This window comes from Pogona vitticeps, chromosome 9 (assembly GCF_051106095.1).
Source record: "Pogona vitticeps strain Pit_001003342236 chromosome 9, PviZW2.1, whole genome shotgun sequence".
Lineage (NCBI taxonomy): Eukaryota > Metazoa > Chordata > Lepidosauria > Squamata > Agamidae > Pogona > Pogona vitticeps.
This window is the reverse complement of record NC_135791.1, coordinates 22,394,445-22,413,726: the sequence shown is the minus strand read 5'-3', so window position 1 is coordinate 22,413,726 and position 19,282 is coordinate 22,394,445. Positions and strand designations below refer to the sequence as shown.

General features: G+C 39.4%; 1 protein-coding gene and 1 long non-coding RNA gene across 2 annotated transcripts in view; one reads left to right on the top strand and one right to left on the bottom strand.

The window, feature by feature from the left end:
- Positions 1-15,679, bottom strand: part of POU2F2 (POU class 2 homeobox 2) — a 107,675-nt gene extending 91,996 nt beyond the window's left edge. Inside the window, exon 1 of the mRNA XM_072980314.2 lies at positions 15,562-15,679. The gene's annotated coding sequence lies outside the window, so the exon portion shown is untranslated. The remainder of the gene's footprint in view (positions 1-15,561) is intronic.
- LOC110086754 (uncharacterized) lies at positions 5,527-11,084 on the top strand. The gene is made up of 2 exons (XR_012081156.2): positions 5,527-9,698; positions 10,059-11,084. It is a non-coding gene; the product is annotated as an uncharacterized LOC110086754 (long non-coding RNA).
- Positions 15,680-19,282: the final 3,603 nt, after the last annotated feature.

Genomic DNA, 19,282 nt, shown 5'->3' with positions numbered 1-19,282 from the left:
ATGAAAGCTTTACTATCTATATATGAACAGAGGTTCTTTGCTTTTAATAGCTGGGAGACCTGATAACACCATCCTAGGGGGCATACAAAAAGATCAATATTAGTATTCATCATTTCTACGTTGCATTTTAGTGCCCAATACGCTCAGCTGTTCTTGGCACTCTCTTTAATGTTAAAATAATTATTCTACAAGAATGATCAACCTCCTGATTTGATACCCATCACTTCCGACACGGTTTATCATTCCTACCCATTTAAGAAAGACAGCAAGGTTGAAGAAGAATGCCACTGCTTTACTACTCTGAACACACATGATCTCATAGGGCTGCCGGAGCAAAACAGAATTAGACCTGGTTAGTACCCATTTGGGAGACCAAGGATCTTCTAGTGGAGCTAGGAAAAAAATCAGCCCGCAATCCCAGGGACCATCCCTACTAGGCAGAGCTGACCAAACTAAGCAAGACAGACCAATGCTCTGATTCAGGATAAGCCCACTTCCTATGTTCCTGAAAACCTACTCTTTAACAAATCTGGCTGTGTACATGAAAATATAATTGAGGCTTTACCTGAGAATCTGCTGCTAGGAAGTTAACAATTGTTAGGAAGATATCTGGAATAGTTATTTCATACTGATTGTTGTTAGCAAATTCTGTCTAGGAAAGCAGGTTTTGATGGGTGGCGTAGTGCCTCTCAAAAGCTGAATGTTCAAAATCCCTTATTCAGTGCCGGAGAATATAGAGTAGCCACTGCTCCATGTTAGGGTAAAGCAAACAAAAACAGCAGTACTTCAGCAGCCTTAACCGGAAACAGAAAGAGCCTCTGAAGTTAATACACGTGTAAGCAATTGGTTATTCCCCCTAAATCAAATTGTATTTTCAAGATCAGCTTGGAGGAACCCAGAAATTATTTCAGGTTCCTCCCAAATCATTTTCTAAATCATTTCCTCAGTAAGAAAATGGCTGAAAGCCATCTTGTCCACCAATTGTGACCTTCTCTTATCTCATCCAGCTGTTAAATAGCATTCCCTGTGTTGCCACGTCATTCTATCAGTTTAGATGGATGCACCAGTCACTGTGTTACCTGAAGTAGCCATGTACCATAAAACCATATATCAGCTTCACTTCATCCCACCTTAAAAGTTTGCAAATTTTGGTAAATTCTGACCAAAAATGAACCAAAACAAAACACTAATTTATCTCAAGGATCTGGAAATATGTGTCAGTTTCACTTCCTCTCACATGTACATCTTGATTGAAAAAACAAACAAACAAACAAGCAGGAAACAGAATTCTCATTCATCTCTACGAACAGAAAAGGTGAATTCCCAGTTTTACTTTCTCCTACACATTATAATTTTGCAACTTTTTGGTAAATCTCAACTCAATACAAACAGATATGAAACTTACACGTATACCTACCTAGAAATTCTAGATAAAATAAAATAGAAAGGGTTCCTGAAATTCTGAAAACCAGTGTTTGAAACCCTAAGCTTATATTGCGTACTGACAGCCTTTTAACATATTAGTGTTCTTCGCTATGGTTCAGAGTACAAAACTTAACGCCAGGACCTCAAAATCCCTGCTTTGCAACATAATTCACTGGAAAAAAACAGGGCCAATCAATATCCCACACCTATCTTACAAGGGTGCTGTGAATGTTCCTTCATCTTTTGGAGGAAGGGTGGTATGGATAAATAAATGAATAAATAAATAAATTCAATGTTTAACAAAACTGTTAAGTTGAAGAAACATGCCTCCCACCCCAACATCAAAATTCCCTTTGCACATACGAGACCTGACAAAGCCCAGACCTGAAAAGTTTGCTGGTTGGAGTTTCAGGTTCGTTTTTTGTTTTAATTAAAGATGCATGGGGTGAGACAGATCATGCAAAGAGCCACAAGCACAGGTCTGAGGGGGTGAAATGTCTAGGTTAGCTCCTTTTCTCTGCTACAAGCTAGGTGAGTGACCTCGGGCAAGTCCCCGAGGAGGCATCGACATGATGGGTTCATGTACATTGTGGTTTTTGAAAACATGCTAGCCAGAAAGTGGCAGCTACATGTGTTAATCAATCTGTTCATGTAGCAAGGCATTTAAGTATATGTTTAAATGCATGTTTCGTATGGCCAGCTGCCTTGCAAGGAGTAAGAGGGATTTCTCTTAGCAGGCATGCTTAAAATACATCCAGCAGTCAACCATTACCTAAGCAAAGGTCAACGTTGCCAATCAGAAGCACTGTCCATAACATTTTGATCTCGGCTCTTCTCCAGTGAGTTCAACGTGGCTCTCCTCCTCCCCTCTTTATCCTCACAACAACTCTGTTAGGTAGCCTCAGGTGAGAGACAGTCCCCTACCCGAGGTCACCTGGTACGTTTCATGGCTCAGTGGGAATTAGAACCACGTTTGATACCTCACAGCTGCTTTTCTCCAAACTAGCTGTCTTAAATATGTTGATTCTCATTCCTCTCAGATCGCACACTCAACAGGATATGTGAGCTGGGGAGAATGGGAGAGATAGGTCAAAGCAACTGGAAGATTTCGGGTTCAAAAAGGCTGTTGCATACCTCTATGAACACAACGATGCACTCACGTCAATCTTACCCAATCCCCTCAAGACCTGCCTTTTTGTTGTTGTTTTTTAACGATGGAGAAACGCAGATTGCTTTCAGACAGCTTCTACTGTCGTCAGCCAAAAGGCATTATACATTCTGTATTTTACCCGCCTCGAGTGCCCTCGTCGGGAGAAAGACGGCCTACAAATAAATAAATAAATAAATAAATAAATAAATAAATAAATAAATAAATAAATAAATAAATAAATAAATAAATAAATAAATGAATGTTCTGGGCGAGCATGTATATTTATTTATTACATTTCTATACTGCCTTTCCACTCCATATGATTCTCCAAGTGGCTAAACATACATCTGTACACAGTCTGAAGCAGGTCAAAAAGCGAATGAAACACAAATCTGACCAAATTCGCATGACAGAAGTCCCATGGAGGATTGAAGGCAGTCCAAACAGGCAGAGTTTCCCCTGCTTTCTGAAGGAAAAGGGGCATCTCTGAATACTACAAATAATCTGCTTTCACAGGGGTAGATAAACACTCAAATAGATACAGAACCTTGTATGAACATAGTTATCTTTGAGAGAGGCCTTGATGAACTCTGCCTACAGAGTGAAGTAGCTGTGCAGAACCAGCTTACAAATCTAGCTGCTTTAAACATGCCATAGTTTAACATTTTAACCACAGTTTAAGGTTCAGACCACACACTAAACTATCATGAATGGAAACGGTAGTTTGAACATCCTCACAGGCATTTTGAACCACTGAAGTTCAAGGCTTGCTATAGTTCATTTTTACCACAGTACAAGCATGTTCAGTCTGATATAATGGAGGGAGCTGTGTTAATAATTCTTGGATGTTAAAATAGGGGTAATTAATTATAAAATTTGATGTGTGAATAGAGAAACTCTCTCAAGCGGTGAAGGGAGCACAAGAGTATATAAGTGTGTCTTTTTTATTTAGGTTTTTAAAATTTTCCTTTTCCTTTACTATTGTGTTACTGTAACTGTAAGTAAGCTGAAGTAAATGTCTTGTGTATTTTGGTTAGCACATTTTAAAAAGAGCATTATCATAACCATAAAAGAAATATGAGGGCATTTCCATTTTTCTCCAAAGGAAAACTGAGCAATACCTGAAGAACGGAAGTGTTTTAACAAAACTGTGGTAAGTGTGAGGAAGGTGTGTGTGGATAGACCATATGGAAGTTTGTGGATCAAGTATTTGGGAAAAACAACAGAAGTGTTTATTCATTTCCCAAATACTTGGTGCACATACTTTCATGTGGTCTTGCCTCACACTCCTCCTTCAGCTGTAGCCACACAGGTATTTTGAAGTGCCTTTTCAAATACCGTTTTCAAGACCCAAACAAGACTTGATAGAATATATCCAGTCTTTCTTTCTTGTTTTGTTTGTTTGTGTAAGCTTACAGGCAGAAGTTAGATTTCCTCACAAAAGGAAACATGGTCGTTTCCCCACCCCCCTTGAGGGAGATACTCTACCATTAGTATCACCACAATATTCAGAACCGCACCATGACAATACAGACATGGGGCCTATGTGGGTTCGCTGTCTCTCTGTCTGGAGTTTATAAAGACATAACACCTCTGTCGAGAAAAAACTGTGGCAACTCTAGACACAGCTGTTGTTCGCATGACATGTGACGAAGAAACAGCTACCATTTTCTGAAGTATGGAGTATTTTAATAGGAGCCCAATGCACAGTCGCAACGTAAAGACAATAATGGCCCTATGAACAGGATAGCTTTGTCCAGAATGGATGTAATAATGGTTAATCTCCCACAGACACGTATACCCCATTTACCAGAGCGTCTGTCCTTCTCGTAAAAACATCGGCTCGCCATTTCTGCAAAGCCTCTTCTCAACTGTACTTTTCATTGTTGCCTATATTTCTCTCTATGTATATAGCCAATTTCCCCATGTCCCTATCACATTTTAAAAGACTGGGATTTTAATCTGCCATTACATTCAGGGTTTTTTTTTTAACATTCTCTTTATACTGTCTCACCTATTCTGCTTCGTTTTTGCTCTTCAGGCTGGTTGTTTCGGAAAGTATCAACCATCAGGGACAGAGAAGCCATTACGTTCCAGAATAATCTTTTAAAATAAACAGTGCCCCTGAAAATAAGGGGCAAATGAGGAATCATAGTGATTTTAAATTGCAGTGGCCCGCCTGGTTATTTACAAGCGGGCACAACCATTTACAGTACTACCGATGAACTAACTTTCAATAATTATCACCCTAGTTCTGCATGTAGAATCTCCACACAGATTGCAGGCCCTAATATATACTCATGAGTAGACACAGAAATGGTGGAAGGAATCACTTTTTTATGATTTCATTGCCTTACTGTAAGGAAAAAGTACAACTGAAATGTGCAAAGAATTGATCTGTATTAAATTCGCTGTGCCATGTATTTTGTGGTATTCGTTCTGCCATTTAACTGAGAAGAGAATAAATCAAAGGTATTATTTAAAGGTGAAGCACTTTGGAAAAACAGTGGATAAATACACAATGTTATAATTACAGTGGGGTCTTGACTTGAGAACTTAATCCGTATTGGAAGGCGGTTCTCAAGTCAAAAAGTCTGTAAGTCAAGTCTCCATTGACCTATAGTGCATTGAAAACCGATTAATCCCGTAACAGGCCGTTTTTGTTCCATTTTGGTTTTTTTCTGGTCTGTAAGTCAAATCTCAGTCTGCAAGTCAAACCTACATTTTGCGGCCAGAGACGTCTGTAACTCAAAAAGTCTGTAAGTCAAGCCGTCTGTAAGTCAAGGGTCCACTGTATGAACTTTAACCTTCCCTGAGGTTGGTGCATATTCAAGATTACTTAATATTAATTTACTATTAAAACTCTTTAAACAGAAGCATAGTCAAAATCAGGGTAGTTAAAAAGTGGGGGGGAAACTAATTTCTCCACCCTCCCAAGACATCTTTACGGTTAAAATTATGATCTGCTCCAAACAGCAGAATATTTGATTCATGTGGATTAATTTTCAAGAACATTGACAATGTTTGTATTATTACCTTTAATATTAACATTTATTTTAAATATTTTAAAATTTAGGTGATTCTAATGAACTTGCTCCCAGCCTATCAATTTTTATTTGGAGACAGGCTTTGCCCCCTCAATTCTTATCTTTCTATTATCAAACTCATTTTAAACATGAATAATAAAGATTTTTTTGAAGAGAAATTGATAATAGGAAAGGGAAGGGAAATAGATACAAAGCAAACTAGTTATTGATTCAGTCTTGTGTTTAAAAATGTAAACACAACTTTTGAAACATGGAATTATTTGGAAAATAAACCATGGACCATTTCCAGTCATAACAATCCGCAAAGTTGTTGTTGTTGTTTGCAAAGATACTTTTCTTGGACCACAACTCCCTGAAGAGTTACTTTTTAAAAAGTTTTTATTAGTAGTAAATTCAATCCACCACAGTTCTTTTTAAACAATGATTTTCTAACAGGCAACATAAAACAAATTTTAAAAGGGCAAGGATATCCTATTGCATTCTGAATCAAAATGTTGCAATGCTCAAAATGTTTAATATAGACATCTTCCCCATGTTGTACAGAACAAAATACAGATGTATCAAGTCTGCTGATTATTTGCAAGGCAAAACAAAGCTTTTTCCTGTTTCACAATCTAGACGCACTGGGATCAATCTGGAGTAAGAGATTTTGTTGCTGTTATCAGCTGTCGACTTGCTTCCAATTTATGGCAACCCTAATGAATGAGCAATCTCCAAAAGACCCTGCTTTCAACAACCTTGCTCAGCTCTGGAAACTCAAGGCTCATTTTATGCAATCAATCCACCTCATATGTGGTCTTCCTCTTTTCCTGCTGCTTTCAACTTTTCCCAGCATTATTGTCTTTTCCAGAGAGTCTTGCCTTTTCATGATGTGCCCAGAGTAGGACAGCCTCCATTTCATCATTTTTAGCCTCCAGAGGAAGTTCAGGCTTGATTTAATCTAGGAACCACTTTGAATATATTTTAGTCCATATTTAAAATAGGACATGGGGGTATAATTCACTGCTACTCACCAAGTGATCTGCCCATTCAGATTTGGGATGTAATGTTAAATCTCTGCTCCACACCAGGACCACTGGTGGAGGTAGATATACTGTACAAGGCTTGCTACCGTAACTACGGCATAACTAAATGTGAAAAATCCTACTCTACCTGGCCTGCTTATGTGAATAAATGTTAAATTGGCTTTGATGTAAGAAGTTTTCACTTCAACTTGTCAACAAAACAATAAGGAACAGAGCAAAGTCTCTGGATCAAACACACAACCCTTATGGGTGGTTAGCCATGTTTATTTCTGTCCAGGATAGCAGTTAGAAAATCAATGGGACATGTCACTACAAACTCTACCAAAAAATGCAGCACAATGTCATATAACCCATCGGCGATCAGGGCTCAGGGAAGAGCACTCACGTCTCCTCATTCACCACAAACGAACTGCAACCTATATAGGCGGCGTGGATCAACTGTCATTTTAGACAAGGGACGAAATGGGTGGTTGCTGTTGGGCCTCCATTTTGTTAAAACCCAATCACCGCTGGCTCAACAATCTTACACGGTGAATTGTTCTTTGTAAAAGAAAAGGCAAGAGGCAAAGTATTTTATGCATCCGAATTAAGCACAGGTTTCTGCACAGGGCCTTTGCGAAACCACAGATGCAGCTGAAATACAAGCACCTCTCCAACATGGAGTACAACAATCCTGTTTGCTTTCTATGCTAGATTCCATTAATGTTCATCATTGTTCAGAACATGGAGGCTATTTCCTTCCTCTGAGATGAGGTGGCGGTCTTCACAGCTGCAGAGAAATTTAACCTACTGGTTGCCTTCCCAGCGTGAGCAGCCGAACGTCCAACCGTGCAGTCTCTAAAGTCGCAGGGTGTCGTTTGGATGGTGGGATTGTTGGGCTGGGCTGAGGGGAGTAACTAATTCTATAAAGGAGAATGCAGACGACAAAACATGCGTAGGTCCCCCTCAATTAAAAGAAAACACTATCAGAATTCTCCATGCACCTTTCACATTGCTTGCTTTACTACTAAACTATGGAATGCTGAATTTCACTCATTCTGGTCCGGCTGCTTCACACTAATGGGGAAATACTGAAGTTGAAATTATAATAATAGTAGTAAAAATTTAAAATCACTCCAATATCTACATATCGCCAGCTATGTGCCAGAACCAGGACATCCACCTTGAAAACTATCAGAAGATCCCTTTTCGCACTGAACGTTATTGGAATAATTAAAAGAATAACTCCGCTGTATGAGATGGAAAAAATACCAGTTTTACAACTTTGAAAATTTGTTTTGCCACGATTGGTGATAAAAATCCGAGCAATAATTTGTAATTTCTAAAACGGTTCTTAATTATAAAATTCTATTTTGAGTGCTGAAGAATATTTATTTGCATGTACACCTACTGACGTTTGAATTCATAACAGAAGCCTCAGTTTCTTTGACTACAGTATAAGGTATTTAGCAAGTTTCAATATTTCCAAAAAATCTTAATCATGCCAGTAAGCAAAAGAAAGAACATCTATTTTTAATTTTTGAAAATTCTGTTCAATAGAATAACCAGGGCAATATCACAAATCTGAAAGGATCTGTTGAAACCTGTATGACGTGGCTTTTTATATTTCTTTTACGGATTGATCAACTATAGCTTTATATTTACAAACACCTATAGTTGTTACATTTTTGTGTATATATTTCAAAGAAGAAAAAATTAGTTTTGCTGATAAACAATCTCTCCAACCATCATTCAGATAATATCTGAGCTATTATGATAACAGATTATGATTTTCACTTAATTTGACTACAGCAGAGTACTTAGACAAAAATAAAAGGGAATGACGAGATAGAATCATCCTTCCTTCTATGCCACAATCTAGCAGGAAAGGGAAAGTCTTTCTTAGTTATATAATTTGCTTGCATCTAAAAATATCTATGCAAATCTATGCAAACTTATTTAGAAACAGAGTTATTATTTATGGCCCAGCACTTTACTCCTGATAAAGCTCTTTTAAAAAGAAAGCCAACGGGCCAGATCGCCTGTTTCACAAACAGTCCTTTTACACTGAATAAGTGCTTTGAAGGGCTCTTGCTATAATGGAAAATGAAGGACGCAATGTAGAGATGTATATTATTTATAGGTTTATAAATCGATCCCTTTATATTTATTGAACCATATTCTGGAAATAGATATAATGTATTATTGATACAGATAAAAAGTATTTACTGACTGATTCTATTATTGAGAAATGAATTTACAGACACTCAAAACAAGAGTTTCAAATGTGGAATGACACATAGAGCTGACTAGTTTTTATAATTATCATAATTAGCAATATTATTAAAGCATCTATAATTTTATAGACATAGTGATCTCAAACAAAGTACCTGTTATTTAGGGCAGGTATGAATATTTGCATAACATGGATAAAATAATATTGATAAGCAGAAGCAAACAGAGGGACTTTGCAAATAAACCTTTAATTGTGCTCTATAAGTGAAATAATAATCGCAATATATACAGTTACAAAAGGTTGTGTTTAGAACTGTGGAACACATAGGTTAGCCATAGCTTCATACTTCTAATTGCAAATAAATCTACTGTTTATGGATTAACTATAACTATATTTACAGGAAAATCAATGTTTTCCTTGCTGTATTTCAAAAACATTCTAGTAGGAGTAATTTATAACTACCCTTATAGATTTGAAAAGAGATCATTACATTTATAGTTGGAGCATACAGACTTGAAAATAAATCTTTAATAGAAGGATCACATTTTAGAAAAACTGATAATTAAATTGATTGCCTCCTATTTAACATACATTGATCTGTAAATAGATCTCTTAGTCACACAATTACACAGAGTGCACAATAGATTAGTCATATAGCAGTAATAAGAACGACAATGGATTTCTACTAATTGCTACTAGGGCCTGCTTTTCACTTTTAAGATGTAAAGTTGCTTTTATGTGTGTTTATATACCTATATATTTTTTCATCCACAGAGATTCTCTAGTTCTGAGTCTTTCTTTAAAAAAGAAAACCCCAACTGTTCAAGAGACTCAAGGTGAGAGAGAAGGAGCAAACCCTTTTTATTTGATTCTTTTCTGCCTTCTTTCTTTCTTCTTGGGTAAGAGTGTGGGGCTGTTTTGCTTCTGATAAAGCAAACAGATCCCTGATTCCTCCTAGGTTTTCTCTCCCTGCCTCCACTGTAGATCCTTACAGCAGCCACAACACTGGCCTTCTGGCCACCCTCCCCCAGAGAAAAATACAGTAAAGGTGTATTTGGGGGAGGAGTGGGGGTGGGCAGCATCTAATTCCCAACGAAACTCACACCAAAGTGGGGCAAAAGGGGGGGGGGAAGGATGGAGTGTTTGATGGCTGAAGGGTATGACTGCTTTCTTCCCCCTCTTCCCCCCCTCCCCAGGTGACATTCATGGAATAAATGACCTGGACTCTTTGTCGGGCGAGATGGAGCTGGCTGGCGGTCACTTTTCTTGACCAGGAAATGGCTGCTCTCACGTACCATTGGAAAATTGTGGATCAGTATTCTTTATTAATGCGTCATCTCTCTCAGTTCTCAGACTAGGGTAGATACTGCACCCCACAATGCTAAATTAAAGACTGGCTTTTGATGTAACAATAATATATAAATATATATATATATTTAAAGCACACTGTATGTGTTTTTATTTTTAAAAAATCACCATGCCATTACATCTCACATCCTAGATTCAAGAAAACAGAAAAAAGGAGGTCCCCAACAGAAATATGACTTCAAGGTTGGGGGGGGGGGAGGAGGTGAAGGGCAAAAGATGATTTGGACAAAGAGGGCTATTGCATAGTGGGATAGTGGGAATGGAATTTGGAGGGGCTTTATCAAAGAGAATGAATCATTTAAAGAAAGAATAGCGAAACAAGGCGCAGGACAGAAACATTAATAGGAAGAGGAGGGAAAAAGATGGGGAAAAAAAGAATAAAGTCAACGTTGGAGGGGAATAAAAAACATTTTTTAAAAGAAATAAATGAAGAAGTACAGCAAAAGATCTTAGCATAAAAGGCAATGCCTGAAACACTGAACAGGAGAAATGTACAGACCGTGCAGGGAGATATGGAGAAAAATATCTGTACACATGTAATTAAACGTCCTAATGTTGGGTGTAGGAGAAAGTGGGCGTACAGGGGTCAAAATCTTGTCACGCTGACATAGACCCCAGACCGATGGGGGTACTGAGTGGGGGCACCGGGAAGCTCAAAGAGTGGTAGGTGATGGGGTTGACATACAGGGGCACCTCTGCAGCAAAAATAAATAAATAAATAAATAAATAAATAAATAAATAAATAAATAAATAAATAAATAAATAAATAAATAAATAAATAAATAAATAAATAAATAAATAAAATAAAATAAAATAAAATAAAATAAAATAAAATAAAATAAAATAAAATAAATGGCTAGCAGGTTGCTGGAGGAACTCACAGGCCAGGTTTTTGAAAGGCTCCAGAGCTGGGCCTAACCAGCAGGGTGAGCTGTAGAGGAAGCGAAGGGGCAGAAGCTCTGCAGGAATGAAAGGGTTACCAAGGCACACGCATACAAATGCACACGCACACACCCACCAAGCAGCAATAAAAAAGGTCACTGCAGTGAAATGAGGTCTCACTTGACAACAACAGATGCACACCCAACAGAAAGAAAGACACTCATACATGCCCGCACACGCACATACAAGCCATCGCGCAAACCCCACAGCACATACGACAACGGAGGGTGCTTCCCCGTACAGAACCCCTCCAAACCTAGCCCGTAATGCGCACTGTTAAAAAGGAAATGAGCCATAACCGCACTTCTGCACAAAAAAAGATACACTGAAATCACGGGAGGTAAGCAAAACGCAAACCCACTGAGAAACGTGTGCCGTAAAAGAGGACCCCAATTCTGCACCATGCTTCTACACGCACGTTCTCCTAACATACAATATCCCACCTGTTAATACAGGATCGGTCGTAATCACAATTAGAACGGCTGAAAAGCTTAGACAACCCACACATCCACACCCTGCTTCGACAAATACTTAAGAGTTTTGGATTCTTATCCATATAAATGATTGTGAGAACCTGGTCTAGGAAAACAAAGCGCCAAGGTATGATCTTTGCTTGCGGCTCCCAGCCAGAGATGTGTGCCATCCCTTTGCCCATTTCTAGGTCTCACAAAGTCAGGAATCCTAGCTCCCCACTGCCTCCTCGACCCCAGTCGGGGGGGGGCATCACCCCAAAATGCATCTTCAGTTTAAGGAACCCAGAACATCTGAGTGGGATGTTGCCTGTCCAACATGTCAGGAGTCAGGCCTATCCTAATTAGGCGTATCTCCATGGAGTGGGGTGCAACTTTTCTCCAGGCCTCAGCATTCAAAATGGGCACTTTTTTTAAAAAAGGAGTATTTTCTGTGGCGCACCCCAAGGCTGAATGGTTGATCCGCTTCTTGAATCCAGAGAAAACCTACTCGAAGCCTACATGCTGTGGAAAATTTGGGCACGCTTTAGGGTTAAAAGCCTTGTTAGAAGAAGGGCCTACCTAATTACATCACAAACAACAAGGGGAGGATGGATAATGTATTGCCTCTACCCCTTAATACACTTTAATCACCCTCTAGTACACACTCAGGGTGCATACCCAAGATCACTTAATGCAGATTAATTACCTCTTTGTGCCCTTTAATCATGCTGTTTTACTCACAATCAGAGTGATAAAGGGCTCAGAGTTTTTCCTCTCCTTTCAACCCATGCCTGCAGACAGTTAGGGGATTTTAATCCACCTTTGTGAAGCAAAGGGCATGAGGGCTTCCCCGATTAATTAATACAAAGTGCAAAAAGGTTTGGTCTTGGGTGTTGTGACATGAGGGTGTTGAAAGAATGCTAAAGTTGGTCCCAGAGTTTATCTCTGTTAGAAGCGGTGGCCGTTGCAGTCCTGTTGTGAGGACCAACCCAAAAGGCGCAGGCCTATTTCCGGAAAAGCTGAGGTAAAAGTGTTCAACTGTTGAGCTCTGTGTGCGCTAAAAAAAAGTTGTGTGTCTCTCATACTGGGAATGGCTACTCTTGACACATGCAAACAGGAGAAGGGAATGCAACACATGAGGGAAATAGCACATTCCCATGTATGACAAATAGATTAATATTGGGGGGGGTGTACACCTGTAGGGGCACACACACACACACACAATCTGAAATTACACCCACAAGAGTGGCTGTTGCAACCTAACAAGGGAGGGTTGTTATTAAATGCTTTGGGGCTTCCCTCCCCCCCCCCCCAAATTAGACTCATGCCAAATGTCCTCCAGATACACTTTTCCCTCATCCCACACGACACAGAAGATCCCTATGTAAAGATCCGTTTACTTTTGAGGAAGGCCACTGCTTAGAAAGAGACACAATGGCTGGACAAAAAAAAAACCCACAGCAGCAATGTTGTGACGTAGCAACCAGGGCAGTGGGGTGGGTGAGAAATGCAGTGTGTGAAATTTTTGCACTCACAAAAAGTGGGGGGAAATCAGCGTGGCAAACTTCGCCACACGGTTGTAAACTTCACAGGAGTTTTCATCAGTCCCTTTTTTTTTGGTCCCCCTTCAGGTTGGCTAACGTGTGAAATTTGTGAGGGTGCAGTTAAGCGCCCACCCCCAGGACACCCCCTTCCTAAGCCCCTTTTCCCCTGCTACCTGCCCCAGAACACCCCCGACAAGCATTTCTATTAGACCTCTATTACAATTAACTAATTGCGGCAGGAAATGCCAAGGCGGAGAGAAAATGGACCAGGCAATGCCAGGGTTCGGGAAAGAGGTGTGGGAAGAGCCTGAAGTAGACCTATTGCCATCACCGACCCCCCCCCCCCAAAATCACAGCAAAATAAGCCCCGAAGCACCTTAATAAGCGTTTGTAGTTTGTTATGAGCTTTTGTGGGCTGTCACCCACTTTGACCCAACTTCCCCCCCATCCCATGCAAAAAGGCTCCTGGAATTTAAAAAAAAAATCATCACAGGCACTGCAAAAGGAGGATGCTCCCAGGAATGGAGATATACAGCGTGGCCTGAAGGAGGGGTGCCGTGTCGAAGCCTGAAGTGGGGAGAGGGGGGCTGGATGGAAATCTGGGGTTCAGGAAGGCGGGAGGGAACAGCCACACCCCTAGAGCCATTCTTTGGCGCCACCTTCTTTAAAGAAATGCCCCCTTACTTCCCTTACACCAAATCTTCCCCCCAATATTTTGACTTTCTCCATCCTCGGGCCTCAATGCCCCTTAATTCCCCTGCCCCACAAGCCCGGCCCCAACGCTACCCCCTTTCCTCCATCAGCTCCTTTCTCTTGATCTCAAACTGACTCCCCCTTTTCTCTTTCCTCTCCCCCCCTAACCCCACACTATGCACCCCTTGGTACACTTCTTTGCACCTTCCCCGAATACCTTGTGTGTGTCCCCCCCCCCCACTTTGGTCCTCTCCCCACAGCACTGCCAAGTCAAACTCTGACCTCTTCACCCATTCCCCACTACCCCCAGATCTCCCCTACCTCCCCCTCCCCGCCCCTCGCAATATCCCCCCACCTAACAATAGCTGCCATGGGCTGCTAATAATTATTAATAACACCCTTCCTTAGCTCCCTCGCCTCTCCTCCACCTCCACTCCCCCCCCTCCATAGACAAAAGAAGAGTCCGGTTCTCGTTATAGATATCTCTGCCTCCCCATCTCGCTTCGGCCATTGCACCTTCTCTCCAACCCCCCCACCCACCCCACACTTTTTCCTAGCTCCCTCCCCATCGGTTGTTCGGACAAGCCAAACCGTTCCGGTTCCCTCTTTTTTTGGCAACTTGTGTTTATTAACAGACAGGAAAAATATATAGGTATACATCCACACACCCACGTCCCAATAAAAGCTCCCCCCCCACTCCACTCCGTGCAAAAAAAGAAGAAGAAAAAGCAGCAGTTCCCAATAATGTACAGTGCAACCGGGGAAGGAGGGGAATGGAGAAATTGTAAAATTATTGTTGTTATTATTAAATATTGCAAAACATTTGCCGAGCAATCAGTGCCCGCTTTCCAAAATCACAAGCACCGGCGACACAAATCGCGCGCCCCCCCCCATATGTGCTCCGGTTCCTTCTGCCTATTTATCCTTTCTCCCCTCCCTTCTTTCTTCCATCGCCTGAGCATCAAAAGCCGAGCCACCGCCACCGAGGGCAGAGACATTTATAGAAAATCCTCCACCGCTTTTCCCCGTCTTCCGATTTGATTTGATTTTTTTTTCATCCATGCAAGGAAAAAAATATTTTAAAAGCGTCCTTCCGTCCACCAAACCGTTCAACAAAAGGGACGAACCGCCAGCAAATGCTGTTTTTACCCTTGCAAAAAAAAAAAGGAACAAGGAAAAAAAAACACCACGCCTTCCTTTTGGAAAGAATAAAAATGCCTTTTTTTTCCAAAGCCCGTCTATATCAAATTTGTGTTTTGTTTTTGCATTTTATTTCTTTTTTTAAAAAATTGCATTTTTATCTATGCATCTCTCCGCGATTATTTCCCCCGCTTTGTAAAAAAAAAATTGGGGGGTCCCTTTCCTTAAACGTTGAGCCTCAGACACCACCCGGAAAAAAATGCCAGAGAGAGAGAAAAAAGACAGCTCTTGCAAGGAACAATTGCAGCTGCTGTGTTGGGAGACAGAGAGAGAGAGAGAGAAAGGAATAGACTGCCTTGTGTGTGTGTGTATGTGTGTGTGTGCAATAGACCAGCTGCTGCATTAAGCATTTTGCAATCAATAAAGAGCGGGTGAGATTTATGCAAAGCGCAGATATTAATATGCAAAGTTTTAAAGATTTTTAAATGGGAGAGAGAGAGAGGGAAGGAGACAGGGAGGAGGAGGCGGGGTGGGGGGGATTGCATAGAGACTGCACCTACCTCTGCTTCCATCGGTGGGCGCAAGCTGACTCCTCCATGCGCGCATGGGTGCAGCCCAGATACACAGGGGCTGGGGGGGGGGGGGGAAGCAGCAGCAGCAACAGCAGAAGCGGCGGCGGCAGCAGCAGCAGCAATCCGAGCGCGAGCCGGGGCGCGCGCCGGCTTCTCCCTCCATCCTTTCGCCTCCTCCCCTCCCCGTCCCCGGCGACGGTTGCCCGGGCAACGAGAAAGATGCAGCAACATCAGCACCAGGATGAAAGATGCTCTCAGGGCAGCAGCAACAGCAGATGGGGATGGAGATGGGGCGCGCGGGAAAGGGAGCCCTGGCTGGGGAGGGAGGGAGAGAAAAGAGTGGGGAGGAGAGAATAAATAAAGCGGGGGGGGGCTCCGAATTTCCAAAAAGGCTGGGGGGGGAAGGGAGGGGTTGGCCAAATTTTGAAAATGAAGGAAGAAGGGACCTTTGAAGTTTGGGGAAAGGTGTGTGTGTGGGGGAATATAGCTCCATCATTCCCAGTGGGAGCATATGGGGGGAAGGGGCAATGCAGAAACTATCTGTGATGTGGGGGGGGAGAGACTTTAAATCGAGAGGGTTTTTTTAGGAGTGAAGCCTTGGTGGGAAGGTGAGCAACAAAGTTTGGGGGGGGGGGTCGTAAGAATGCCATCAAACTTTAGGAGAGGACAAGAGTCCTAATATTTTCGGGGGGGGGGGTGCCCAAGGCTGCATTGGGGAAGAAGGTTCTGTGAATTTTAGAAGCAGGAGGACGGCTGGTGAGAGTTTAGGTTTTTCTAAGAGACCAGTGTTGGAAAAATCACAAAACTTAGGTTGGCACATTAAACATCAGGAATTGTATTTAAGGATGCATGAATAAAAAGACCCTGGGCGGTTCTCCTCTGTGTATGTGAGGGAGTGTATGCATGCACTCACACCCTCTCACACACAAGTGTTATGCAATGTATTTTACAAGCCTATGTAAACACCTGTTTGGCTATTAAGGCACACAACTTCACACATTCACTCTTTATATGTGCATGAGTACTAATGCTCTGAAAGTATGTAAAAACAGCCCCCCCCCCATTTCCACATTGGTTCTACATACTCAAGTCTTGATTACTGAAAATGAAGATTATTCTACACAATCTTTCTCCAAGGGACCATGAAAAGTATTTTGGAATTAGGAACAGTGTACTCAAAGGTAATAGAAATACCTCAATATTCAGAACTTTTAAATTTATCATGTTGGACAAATCTTGTGTACACATTTATTGATCTCTGAGTAATATTTTGAGAGGATGCTGAAGTTAATATAAATGTGGGAAGGAAAAATATTTTTTAAAATAGATATTATTTCATAATCCGTTTATACTCAGCCTTAAAACAATTACTTGCTGACCATTGTGTGGAAATCACATTGTAAATAGTTATCCTATTTTTTTTTTTGTAAAATCTGCTTAGCAAAATACACTAAACCAATATGCAGAAGGAATAGGTATTAACAATTAAACATAACATTTTGGCAAAAAGGTTGAGTGTAGTGGGTATTCAGAATTCAAAGTGCTTTATGGAAGAATGTTCGATGTAGGGATGACAAGCACAATTCATAGGACAGGTAAATACTGAAATATTCTTATATGTCAAAATAATTAAGAGGTTTACATAAATTGCATATTTAAGAAGAAACAATGTTACAGTTCTATTTTTTTAAAATTGGAAGTTGTGTATTTAGATACTCTTTTGAACAGGAAGACAGTCATATGCACTAAAATATATCATTAGAATATGCAAACAAATAATTATGTAAAATGCATATTAATGATTAATGTCAGTTTCAACTGCTAAGATTAAAAGCTGTTTGCAATATATGGACCATGCCTGAGATGTAACACACATCAATTATACTCTTCTTTTGTAAACTCCATTTAGTATTAAAGTTATACAGGGAAAAGAATAATGTGTCCTAATTGTAAAGAATCTGATTATTTTAGTTAGATAAATAGATACTGTAGATATATAAAGTGATAGATGCAGATATACGTATACATGAAATAAGTATCTATGATTTCTTTAGCAAACATTAGCAAATATGAATAACAGTATACATTATAAATAAAAGGTGAATATCGTCATCAAGAAGATGAATTACTGTCTACAGAGAGATTTCAAAATTTGCGGCTAAATAAAAAACATGTTTAATAGCAGATAAAATTATTTTTTAAAAAAACAAGGTTTCATTTTCTTTATGTAGAAATATTTCATGTAAAATGCATCAAAGGTAAATAGTATTGTATGCAAAAGAGCAAAATGCTGTAAATTCTAAGGCTTGATCTATAAAGATATCAAAGTATATATGATGGAATATTTCACTCAAAATATTAAAATGAGATGTAAAATTAAAGATTTTGCATATTACAAATACCAAAAAATTACTACACAGTTTGCATTAATGTGCTTGGATTATAACACAAAGTCATGAACTGCATATACAGTAATATCCTTTAACATTTAGAACTTGTTTGTGTCATATTAAAATTGTTTGATTAATTTTATGTAGATGCATTATATGCAAAATTATTAAGAACACAGAGACAGATGGTGTAAAATATTATATCTGGCAACATCTACATTCCGTTGGAAATATATTGGATTTTTAATGTGAATTTTCAGCAATTTTGCCTGAAGAATTAATAGGAAATTTTGCAAAGCAGTAATGTCTGCTATTAAGTATCTACTCCTAAATAGAGAACTGTCAACAAAACAAAACTGTTGCATCCAATAATTTAAAGTACTACATAAATCAGAAAATGAAGAAAAAGAAAAATCTTAGATCAATCTTTAAAATCGATCTCTTAGGAAGTATCTACTTAAATGAAGACTAAATTTTACAATGCTGTGTATCTAACTTCCAAATCAGTTTAGGTATATGAATGTTAAATAATTGAACTGTAATGTAAGGCAGCTAGCTTTAAATTAACTTTAAAACAGCCCCAACAACATCGTAACAATCCTTAGAACAGATCTATATTTAAGCTGCATTTAAATTAGTTTTGCATTTAAAACAACTGTTTGTAAACAAAAGAAAAACACTTGCAGTTTGGTTACAAATATCTGAAATTATATCTGGTATTTGTGATCATTCGAATTGATGCCAAAGAGAGGTTATGAATTAAACCTATTGCATGTGATAATATGCCATTGAATTGTGAAATAAAGTCTTTGTCAAGGCAGAGTTTTTTGGGGGGGGCATAATATGCCTGGTATTCAGCTTAATATCATGACATACATTTCAATTATAATTCTTATTTTGTACTTTTGTAAATTTGAAATTACTTTTCATTAGTCAAATAGAAGTTAATAAGACTCACAACATTCACTACAGATATATAATTTAGTCTGTATTGTGTGCATAATAATTTTTTTACACTCAAACCATTTTATAGGAAACATTGCTGCCTGTCTCTTCAAATGACTAAAATCATTGTATTGACATAAAACAATATTTTGAAGGAATTCAAAATTAAAATTTAGAAATTAGATGTATGTTTACTTTTCTAGAAATGTAGATATAATAACAATTTTATAAAAGACATAGTTTTTGGTGCACACTGAAGCATTATTTATTGTATCTAGTCCTCATTTTCATATAAGAATTCAGCGTTCAGGGTAAAATGAAAACTGGGACTATACTGTGCAATAAAATGGCACAAATAATTTAAGTTTTCAAAA